The sequence below is a fragment of the Corapipo altera genome, unplaced genomic scaffold, assembly GCF_003945725.1.
Source record: "Corapipo altera isolate COAL_440 unplaced genomic scaffold, ASM394572v1 23, whole genome shotgun sequence".
NCBI lineage: Eukaryota > Metazoa > Chordata > Aves > Passeriformes > Pipridae > Corapipo > Corapipo altera.
In genome coordinates, this window is record NW_020884878.1 from 5747976 (window position 1) to 5760287 (window position 12312).

Genomic DNA, 12312 nt, shown 5'->3' on the forward strand with positions numbered 1-12312 from the left:
AAAGACTGCAGACACTTATGTATTGACAGAGCAGTATCTGGAAGAACTGAAAAGTCAGTGCTGAACTGCAAGTCAGTCACACTTCTCATTAACGAGGAAATTCAGCTTATTTCAGACCAGGGAAGGAAGCAAAGCCTGAGCTAGTTTCAGCAGCAAGTATAAAAAAGCCAACGAATAATGATGACACTGAAGAGGCAACTCAAGATTGTAACCAGCACACAAGAAATGAAATTGATGCCGAGAACACAACACAGAGACATGGAGGTTAAGACAAGTACCATGACTGAGAAAGGACAGCAGCTGACAGTAGTCTAGTTTTAGAGGCTGCCCAAGGCATGACCGATGCCGCTGAACATCCACGGTTGGACATGAGGGAACACGGTCATGAGCTTAGGACCTCTGCTGAAGTTCTAAGAGAAAAGGAGATTAGAAAAGGAGGGGGGGGGGGAAAAGTACAACTCCATAAGCATTTAGACTGGTGATGGTGAAAGAGAGTGGACTTACTACAGACTTGCTTCTTGTGCATGACTGAGGGAAAAGCTTCATTTGGCATTTGCAGTTCAGGAATCTGTAAAGGTTTGAGTTCCCCAATTCATAATTTGTAGATAAATACTAACGCCTCTTTCCCCCCTGCAACTGCGCCTGTTTAAAATCATATTCAAGGCCTCCACCATTCTGTCAATTCTTGAAGTCAAAAGCCAACTTCAAGCATTTTGACTGGTAAGAACAGCACATTTTACTTTCCTTAAAATGACAGAATAAAACAAGACATGGCCTGCTTCTGACCCACAAAAGAAATAGAGAAAAAGAGGTGCTAAAAGAGATGCTGACAGGAGAACTGGCAAGACAAGAGAGCACAAAGTTCCTGAACTCATAAGTCAAACCCTACTTAATGTCTGCTTCTCCATTGAGTTTCTTCCAAACAAAAAGAAGCTAAAGAAGACTAGAGATGTGAAGTCTTCCAAAAGCATGATTTCTTCAAGGAAACTGAATAATTAGTCACAAGGAGGCAGGCACGGGTGACAGGAGAATATTCAACAGAGAAAGAGTACCAAATGCCAAATGAGCAGCAGGTGAGAGTTTCACAGAGATATGAAACTGCTCGGGGCTGGACTGTCAGCTGTCAAGAGAGATTTCATACCAAAATAAACTGCACAGGGCTCCACAGGACTGCGCTTTTGGAATTAACTTATTGGATATCTTGTCACAGAAAACCACCAGAAAGCACACTGACAAATAAAATGTACTATGCAATATGCCTAACAGTCAGATTTGTCTGCTTTGGGTTTTATATTTATTTTATGAATAAGTCTGTCAGATCAGAAAAGCTAAACAAGCGCAGCACCAGAGTAGCCAGCCTGGTGAAGAATGCTCTTCCACAATACCCTGAATGCCAGGATTTTCTTATGCAGCAAAACTAGGAAGCCATTCATTAAGTACTTTCATAAAATGCAACAGAGAACTGGGCTTAAAAGAACATCTGAACCTTATTACAATGAAAGACCTGCATATTCAAGGGGGTGGGGAGAAGTGATGCCTATCAAACTGCACACAGGTATTTGGTATGCACAGAGCTATGCCCCTATGCATGAGTTATGTGCTCTTACACCTGTATGTGGGATCAGTGGTAAACACAAGCGTAGATGGTACAAACAGTTCAGCTGCCACCCTTTGGCAAACAGCTTTCTGTTATGGTTTCCATACCACTGCAGGGTATCATCTAAAATGGCTTCTTTTCCTTTTCAGGAACCTTTAACAGCAGGACTCAGATTATACCCCGATACTCATGTTTTAAACTGCCAACAAGAAGCAATTTTGAAGTCACACCTCAGTAAGACACTGTGCACTTACGGCAGTGAAGATAAACTTCCAGGGAGCAGGGAGAGGAGCCTGGCTAGAACACTCAAGATAGGCCAGTTCTAGTGGGAGCCTCTGATTCCTAAAGGCATGGCAAGCTGCCATCAAGCCAAGGACTCCAGTTCTCATTCAGCAAGCTAAATCTTAATGCCTAATTAATCACTAGCTATTTCTTATGCTCCAGTTTCTTATCCCTGGGAAAAATCATCACAATGGAAGAATGTGACTTTTAGATGTCTTTTTAAACTGTTAAGTCTTGGACAATCACTCTTCAGGACAGATAAGCAACATAAAAAGAGGTACAGTCACCAAAGGCTGGTTCTGTCTACTGTTGATTACATTCTTCCAGCCCCCTCTCCTGCAGCCAGCATATGCCAGTATGAGAGTAACAGAAATGGATTGTTCTGGCCATCAGATGTGTGACACTGCTTGCTCCAGTCAGGTCTCACTAAGCTCCAGTTTGGTCAATACAAGTGGTATTCAAGCAACTGAGGCTGGACCTCAGTTAATATTTCAGGCTGTGTATACTGCAATAAAAGTTTGAACAATTTGTTGGTGCTTAACTCATACTAACATTACTACAGAGGGGTAGAAACTGGAAGTAAAAGTGAGTTTACTGACAAAGATATTCCAGGATTTAGAAAGCACGGGGGTTCCCAAACAAAAGGCATTTTGCTCTTTCCTTGTTTAAGCAAGGATGTTGTTCTCACTGCGGAGAGGGCAAACATCCTAGAAATCCGCACGAGTATTCTGTATTACCACCTATATTTACAATTTGCTCTTTGGGAATAAAACCAATTTGTGACATAGAAATACAATACAGTTTCCATAAAAATTCAAAATAAATTTGCATCTTAACAGAAAAAAATTACCTCTCATATAATCTAAAACACCCCAAAAAATTTGATTGCAACAGGTACCATGGGATTTGGCACCTAGCAAGCTCTGCATGAAGACAGTTTCAGCATATCGACGACAATAAGCTTCTGCCAAAGTTTTAGAATTCAAAAAGGGCAAAAAGCTATTAGAAATAAATGTTTTCATTACAGTACCTTAGAAGAGGATAATGGATGATACAATTTAATTTGGTTATTACTGTAGGACAGCAAAGCTTTTTTGATCAAATTACAAATTGCATTGAAAACAGTTCTTCAAACAGAACAGCACTGCCTGCGCAATATCTAAATTAAGCTTTGAAAGAGAAACCTGAAGTGGGACAGGGAGCTTAAGATCACAGCAGAAAAGTGACCAATGAGATGATCTACCCTTTCCTCTTCAAAAAATTTAGTATCTAAAAAGTGTAAAATGACACAAACTTCAGTACCTCATCCTAACTAGGTCTTTTTTTTGGTAGCCTGGGGTGTGTTTTTTCAGTCCAGCTTTTAATGAGATAAGGGCTTGTGACTGCGCTTGTGTCTCCTCCCAGCCTCTCAAAAACACTTGGGAACCAGCTGGACAGAGAGGTTTCGTGAAAATGCACAGCTATGTGTGGAACAGAAAGAGAAACTTAATGTAGTGTCCCATTGAGCAAGAGGCTATAAAAGTGCACCTCCTCTGTGAGGTCTGTCAGTCAGCTAGCCAGTACACAGTTAGATCCAAACCAGACAAGAACACCTGCTCCCTCCTGTCCCAGCAAACTTCATGGTCTTAGTCTCCTCCTATATCATAATGGTTGGTTTGGGGGGTTTTTTGTGAGGAGAGGGGGGGAGTAGGAGTAAAAAAAAAAAAAAAAAAAAAAGGAATGTTGTAGGAAACCAGATTTCAAGAGTTTCACTGCTCTTCACAGAATTTTCTTCTGTACTCTACAGGATATCCTCAGAGAGCCAGATAACCAAGTACCTGGACTGGTATTTCCAGCTCTTCAGTCTTCCCAGCTCACTTGCTTTCCATCATCAAGAATTATTGCTTCAAGTTAGCACACAGAAATCTTTATCTTAAAATTAAATTATTAAAACAATCTGAACTTTTCCTTTGTCTTATATTTCAGCATTTTATAGCTTCTAATAAATTCCTAGCACATACTTACTGAAAAGAATGTCCATCTTTCTTTCACTGTCTTTTAGACAAGTCTCTGACTTGGTTCTGCTTCTGAGTGCAATTATAATATGCAACATATACTGTCATACCTTGATTACTTGTTAAAACAACAATGCAAGCTGAAAGCAGTATATTAGTGACAACATATTATCAATTTACTCAGTACACACATGTCATGGCAGGGAGGCTGCCACGGGAATCTTGACTCAAGACCTTCATGCTTGAGAGCTCTAAACTGCAGAGGGCCATTCTCACAACACCCACCACACCTCAGCCCGACCCCTTCTGGCAAAATCCCCACCTCTGAGTTTTGACAAGGGCACTGAACAACTGATAAATAAAATGCAAATGGCTGAAATCACTCCACAAAAATACTTAGGCCATGACAGAGGCAGAACTGGAGTGGCAGGTTTGAAAGCAGACAATCATCCATCAAATTTGTTTTGTGTGAGGTCAGAAGTCCTGGCACTTTCACTCCTCTTGTTTGTCCAGGGGAACTATTGATTTATTTATCTTTATCTCCGTGCATTTTTCATGTTTGAAGTTCTATTCACTATTTCTGTAGAGCACAGATAGGACCAACTAACCAGAGGTTTAGCTATTTCCAGCATATGCTTTAAGAGAATATTCTGAGGGGGGTAAGGGAAGGACAGGGAAGGGTTGCTAGTCATCAACACTAATAAAACTTTACACAGTAAACAATATGAGACCACTCCTCACCTTCTTTCATATATATAAATTCAAATACTAAGTCTAATTCCTGTACAGAAATAAAAGCAGCATTGATATTTAAAACTTATTTTTTCTTGTGTTAAAATAAATTGGGTATTTTGACTACTTTAAACTTTGCCCCATGATTTCCTAAGACCTTGAGATCATTCACATAATAGAACAGATGAAGATCAACAGGAAAAAAACCAGTGCTTGGATATAAGCAGATAGGACAAACATTTGAAAACACACAGAAGACACACACTTAGTATTCTCCACACAAGAAGCTTCTGCCATTTGCAAGCTCTCCACAGCCACTTATCAGGGCAGTATCCCAGCTGCTGAGGTTGGAAGGTAGCTCGGGAGGTCATCTAGCCCAACCTCCTGTTCAGAGCAAGGCCAGCTTCAAAGTCAAGTCAGGTTGTTCACAGCTGAGTTTTCAAACACTTAACAGGGTAGGATACTGCAACCTCTCCAAGCAACCTCTCCCAGCACTTAACTCTGTGAGAAGTTTTATTGTAGCAATTATGGTGTGATATTCTCAGGCAGGAAAAAGGCCTGTTCTGATACATGAACTGCTATGTTCTCAAGCAACTAAACCAGATTTCACCACAATCTCCAAGGGCTCTAAGACTGTAGAAGCTACTGAACTAAATACAAAACTGTTTTTGGCTTGGAAGGTACATGCTGTTCCTTCTTTTCCTATCTGACCTAGAAAATCAGAAGTATAATCAAAAGATGCTATCTTGATATTCTGGCAAAGGAACAACCGTGCATGTCACTTGAATCACAAACGTGTATTTCCCATGCTCTAGTTTGCAAGATGACTCAAGAGATGAAAAGGAATGGTAAGCTACATCTCACGTTGTTTTATTATCTTATCACTTTCCTTGATTCTATTTCTTTCAATAACAAGTCTACACGTTCATGTGAAGTGTCTTATAGGATTAAACAAAACAGCATGCCAGTACAAGGGGACTCAATTTAGCAAGTCTGCTGGACTATGCTTTCATGAAAACAGTTCTAACATATGCTCCGTCTTGCTCAGTGTGACAAATTTCTAAATTCTAAATAGAGGATAGATGGGGAAAGTAATTACATCAACATTAGGAGATGAGAATAAAAATATTTATAATTAATAACATAGTATTTATATAGTTCGGAGTGCCCAAGAGCCCAGGGACTGACACTCTTAGTAATTATCCAATATTATGTTGCACAGAATTAACATTTAGTCTAACACATACTGTATAGGATGGGAGAAAGAAAACTCCACAACTTTAAAAGGGATTAATTTTTATCTATAAAAAAAGACAGCAGGAAAAGTCAGTGCAACTAAGGAAAGATGGTTTTTATGTGACAGTATGTTCAGCTATTACTTTTTTGAGAGTTAACAGCATTCCTTTGAATCATGACAAATTGGTTGGACAAACAAGTTTAAGATTCAGCCTGAGGCAGTATGAAAAACAAAGTGTTTGTATTTTGACTTATGCTTGCTATCTACAGCTCTTAGTAATTACTTTGTAATCTCAGTGGGCTACCAAAATACAGTATAACATCATTTAAAGTGCAAGAAGTCAAAAACATCTTTTAGAAATCAAAAGACCTCTTAAGCTTTGAAAGCCTGGGTCACAAGACAACACATAAGAGAAATGCTGTCCAAGCTCACTGCGAGTATTCTTCTGCATTTTGAATTCCAATTCAGGTTCTCTTTTTTCTCCTGCACCCACAAACAAGACTATTGCATTTCACCTATGAAGTTAACCCCCAGCTGGGCTCTGTATTTCTACACAAGGCTTTTAGTAGAAGTAGATAAAGAATACGAAAGATCAAAAGATGATCAGATGATCACAGAGAAAAATGTATTTTAATCTCTTCCTCTGCTGTTCAGGGCACGTCCATGACTGAGATACATATGACAGTCCTATGTGGAGGAAGTGCATAAACACCATGAGTTGTTTTTGGGTTTTTTTTAAACTTCTGGCTCTGTTTACAAAGGAAAAGTTCTATCTACCACAGAAGAAAAATATCTAGGTAAAATATTATTGGAAACACCATGAAAATCATAATATTTTCCTCTTACAAAATGGGTTTATATATGCTTTGAAGAGAAAAATAGGAAAGAAACAGCTTATATTTGCATTCTGAATAGTCTGTTTTTATGGAAAGCTATTTCCATCTGTCCACATTTCCTCCACTTCTTGTTTTACAGCAAGCCTAATGCTTCCTTTGCTTTTATTGCATGGCATAGAAGTCCCTGGTTCACATGTTACAAGTGGCAGTGTTAAATCACAGACACTCAAAAGGTAAGTCACTCACTATGTTTCCCACTTCTGACTGCTATGACTGGGCAACAGTAAATTTGAACCAGCCATGACAAATCCTAACAGGAATCAACAAGGGTTAAGGCAGATGGTATGTCCAAATCATTCCAGCCCAAGCATACAGCCCTAGAAAAAGATGTGTCATCCTCTAGTGATCCAGTCTAGTCCCCTTTTCCTCCCAAGGTGTGCCTTCAAGAAAAATCAGCTGCATGATTACCAGAAACAACTCACTTAATAAATTATAGCAACTTCAGATCCCGAAGTCTCTTTATTTCTGAAACCACCAAGTAGGAATCAAGAAATCCTTGCTATCTTTTAAAGTTATTTTCAACCTTTTGGGGTTTTTTGGTTTGGTTTGGTTTTTTTTGTTTTGTTTTGTTGTGTTTTTTTTTAAACCAAGACCTATCGATCAATGCTACTCTTTTCCACTTTGTTAATCAGAGATCTTCAGCTTCAAATCTAACAAAATTTCAGAAGTCTATCAGAATAGCAACACATATTCTTCAAATCAGAAGTCTATCTTTCTACTCTGCTGTCTGCCAAATGCATGAAGAATACTTTCTGCATTGCCAGTTCCTGACAGAGGGCATCTGTGCTGTCTCTTAATGAATCCAGCCTTGAAATCTCAGCAGAAGTACTACCTGTCTTAAAATTTTTTACCTCATCTTCTAAAATTATTAGATGAAAGCATGTGAAGGCAAAGGTGTCAGAGAGGAACAAATAAAAAGAAAAAAACCAAAGCACTTCAAGAGGCTTATTAAGAATAATTACAGCTAAACTACCTTCTCAAGAATCCCCACAAAATATTACTTAATTAATTGTAAAATGCAGCTCATCTTTAACAAAAATAATCCTCCCAGGAAATTCTGAACACAGAGGAGTTCAGAGGAAGCTGGTAAATGAAACAGAATGCAACTTCAAATATGGCTCCGAACTTTTTGAATTCAACACTGAAACCAAGAACTGTGGAACTAAAAATGACCATACCAGAAAACTGAGAGCACAGCATCTCACTTCCACATGAAATTCTTTCAACTCTAACCAAAGTAAGATTTCTAACCCTACATCCAAAGCTCAAAAAAAAAAAAAAAAATCTATCTATCCTGTCTTCTACGGAAATTAACTCACCCACATAAAACATTTCCTGCTCTTCCATTTTATCCCATTGAATACAGCATACTATGAACACAGGTATGAAATATATACTTTTTCACACTGCCCTAAATATTAATCAAACTCTAGAAATTAACAATAGCAAGTGACATTGTCAGAATATTTTATTTAACACTGAACTGCCTGGAAGACACTCATTCATGCACAACCTCTCACTAATCTTAAGTGAAATTTGTAAATGGAATCTGGAAGAAAGAAAAAAAACCCACAGAAAAAAAAAAATTAAAAGAACTCCCAAACCTCTAGACCACTTGTGCTAGTATTTCTAGTTATACTGAAGGGCATTTCAATTTCTACATCTCTAGTAAAAATGTATTACTGAAGTTGAGTTTTCAGGAAGAAAAAAACCAAGGTTGACAAAGTCATAGACCCTTAATCCAGATTTGTCACAGCATTCATAACGAGAACTTCACATTCACTGCTATCTAAAGCATTTCTCACCTTTACTGAGGTGTTAATTTTTCAAAATGGAAGATTTAGATTCCCAAAACATGTTTCCCAGCAATGTACTACTTCCTCTTGTAGTAAATACAGATTTTGGGAATGTGCTACTGAAAGCCAAGTCTATGTTAGTCACAAGTGCCTTCTGGTGTATGACAGTATTCATTTTCCCAGCTGTAAGGTCTCATTAAGAGCTTCTTTTACCTGGAATCTCCTTGCAATTTCTAGCTTTTGTCCCAGTTTCTCTTAGTTTCTCTCTTCTTTGTGATTACTTTCCCAGATAACAAACTACTTTATTATTTTTTTCCAACCTTAAATCTCGTATTTGATGCCTGCAGGTTTATATTAACTGCTGATCTGGAGTTTCAGATCAATTGATACTGTTGACATCCTGAGAACAAACCATCTCTACAGCACTGGTTCAGACTGGATACTACTAAGGTTTAAAAAAAACCCAGGTCCCTTGAAGGTTTCTGTTGCACTGGCTTAAGAGAATTAACAAAAATCTATGACAATGTTATCCTTTACAATATACTTAATGTGAAGATTTTAAGAGTACCTTGTGCATTTTTCTCACCACCCAAATTTCACATCACCACCCAAAAACCAGTGCTTATCACTGTTACACAGCCAAAAGAAGTTTAATAGAAGTGATAGCAACCTTTCCAAGAAACTTCTGGTAGAACTGTACAGTATTGCTGCTGCTTCAGAGACATGTTAAAACTGGTGCTTTCCACACCATCCACAAGGCTTAAAGAGATTTGTGTCTTCAGATTTGGAATATGAAGTTGACACTTTTAGCTGAAGATTCTTTTTGCATGCTTAATGCCTGAGGGCTTCTCTAGTTAATATTAATGAAATCATGTTCACCTCTACCAAATAAATACTGAATAGAGCAATTTTGTTCAATGTATTCATGGCAATCTAACATTTAAACATGCATTTTTATTTTTGAAAATTCAAACCTGAAAGCCTCCAGGTGTTACACTAGACACTGAGAATACTCAGAGAATTTACACTTATAAAGATTCACATAGGCACACTCTAGATATACAGAATGCAAAGAATAATTTCCAACTGGAGCAAATGCCAGATTTAGAAGTATGCAGAGGACTCTCACTGTTAAAGCAAGGGGCTTAAGTTCTAAGATTAGAGCTTATAGGATGTTGCACTGCTAATGACATTTCAGAGGAGATAGTGCTGATTCCCCACTTTTTGTAAATAACTTGTATCTAGGCAATGAAGCTTCCAATATTACAGCAGCAGTTTGGATTTCTTTTCCCCCCAAATTCTACTGAACGGCTACACGTTTTTAAGACTTTATCACTTAATTTCCCCTTAAACTGTAAAATAAGCAAAGCGTTGCTTACCTTTTATAGCATCCCTGGCCTGAAGTGTTCTACATCAGTAGGAAGTATTATTTTTAGACTCTTCTAGTGAGATTTGTCACCACTCTAAATCCTCCTCAAAGTCTGGATAAGAAGAAATCACCTGCCCACCCTTCTTAGTTTCGTAAGACATTTTTTTATGGTGTTTTCCAATGAAACGGAACCCTCTAATGCTTTATGATCTTATGAAGCAATTTCAGGATCCTAAAACACTAGGCATAATATTATAGGTAAACAGCTAGAGAGGTCAAGATACCTGTATCTCTCTCTATAAGGAGAACTACCACCTTAACACTGTAAATGCTTCTCTGAAGAATCCTTTCTTCTGCCTGTTTCACGTTGTTTTGGAAGTTCTTCTACTACTTCCTTTAGAAAATCCAAAAAAAGTGTTAAATTTAATCCAATTCAGAACATATAAATGCACTTTCTACATAAAGTCCCAAAATACATCTAAAATGCTGCAACGTGGATCCATGAAGCCAGACACAAACCAGTTCCTGGGTTTCTTTTCCATCATTATACAGTAGCTACAACATATTAGTGGATAGGCAAGAGGAAAAAAAAAAGGGAAAAAAATGTAGCTCCAAAGCATGTTAAAGCATTTCCTCTATACAGCTGCTAGCCTTACAAGCAATTATTTTGAGGCCAAGAGCAGAAAATTCTTACTGTTATCACAGATCAGTGAGTTCTGCAGGTTAATCATACAGTGTCAAAACTCGGGTTTTGGTTGGTTTTGTTCTTTTTTAACAATTTTCCACCACTCAGGACAGTTATTCAGGGGGGAAAAAAATGATTAAACTAGGTACATGTAAACTCACACTGCATTTTTTTCTTCATATAGTTTCAGTAATTTATTCTCCTGGGTATTGACTGCACCAGAGTTATACTTATGTGCTGACAGCTGTGCTGGCGATGGCTGTGATTGGTAAAAGTGAAGGCTATTCCATTTTGGAACAAGGATATGTTACCAATCCCAACAGCTTCTGTGTCTCACTGAAGTAAGGGATTTCATTAGCATGCTTACAGAAGACAGAGGGCCAACAACAGATGTAATTAAGGCAAATCCACAGTATATTAAGTTCAGCTGAAAAAGGACAAGAAAATTTTAAATCTTTATTGATATGTCATCATCCAGTTTTTAAAAATAATTTCCAGATATAAGCCAGATATAATAAGCACGTAAGTGTTCACCTCTTAATACAACTTTGGTACTCATATGCTATCCTTCATATTGCCCCTTTTTTTCTCTCATCTGCTGAGTTTTGCTCAGTAGTTTCAATCAAGCCCTCCACTACCACATTCAAGTTCCACCTTGATGCACAACACAAAAATTAACAACACAGATTTTTAGAATATATACTCCTAGCATCTATCTTTTATCATAGGAGCAGTGAAATGCTGAATGAATTGAACACAAAAATTCAGACCCAGGTCATCAAAATAAATGCTCATCCTCAAAGGGTTGTATTACATTTTTGATGTAAAGAGGAAATATTGTGTGTATGACTAGACGATGAATTAAAAACAAAGCAAAATGGAGATTTTCAGTAAACTTTGAGATGGCAGGTAAGCAGAAAAATATTTTGCTTGAGTCTTAAGAACCTACTTCAAAATGCAGTAAAAAGACCACTCAGATAAAATGTTCTTTTCTATCCAAACGTTCATGCTTTAGGAGGAAAAAATAAATTAACAAAAAATAATCACACACTCCTTAATAAATGTAGCAGCAATTTGTCTCCTAACAATTAACTAGCAAGCTCATGAAATCTTCATTGAGTACAGCCCAGTTCAGCCATGTACCAAAACAGAAGACAAAAGAAACCTATGAGAGAAAGTATATCAAGCTGTAATTCCAAATAAATCTTCTTCAAAGATTATCCAATGTTATCGGAATTTTCATGCTTGACAAATCTGAGATTTTTCCCAGCCACCAAAAAAACCTTACATTAAAAACAAAAGCAAGAATTTTACCGTATCACAGCCACATAAAGCAGTGGCAGTGCCACCAAAGAACATGCCATGTGTGTGAACGTGGTTTCAAGCAACCCACAAGTTACTGGCATTAGAAGATTAAAGGTGAGTGTCCAAACTAGCAGATCCCATAAAACATATGTATTTTCTTAGAATGTACTCTTTAGAAAAGGTTCACCTTAAGAACAGGTTACAAGACCATTTTCCATTCAAATATGTTATCGCTATCACAGTTGCTGCCAGAATGGCATAAACTTTGACAGTTCTTGCCCAACCTTTGTTCTTACTGCTTTTTCTAAACTCCTCACTAACTACCTGCTAACAGGTAACCTCTGTATCAGTCTGAAAATTATATGCTCCTTCTCACATAACAATTCTCCTTCACAGACAACTGAAGAGACTATAACATT

General features: G+C 37.7%; 1 protein-coding gene across 7 annotated transcripts in view; it reads right to left on the bottom strand.

Moving 5' to 3' along the window:
* The window catches only part of TRAF3 (TNF receptor associated factor 3), a 70132-nt gene that overhangs the window by 35911 nt on the left and 21909 nt on the right, over window positions 1-12312 (bottom strand). The gene's annotated exons all lie outside the window — the stretch shown is intronic.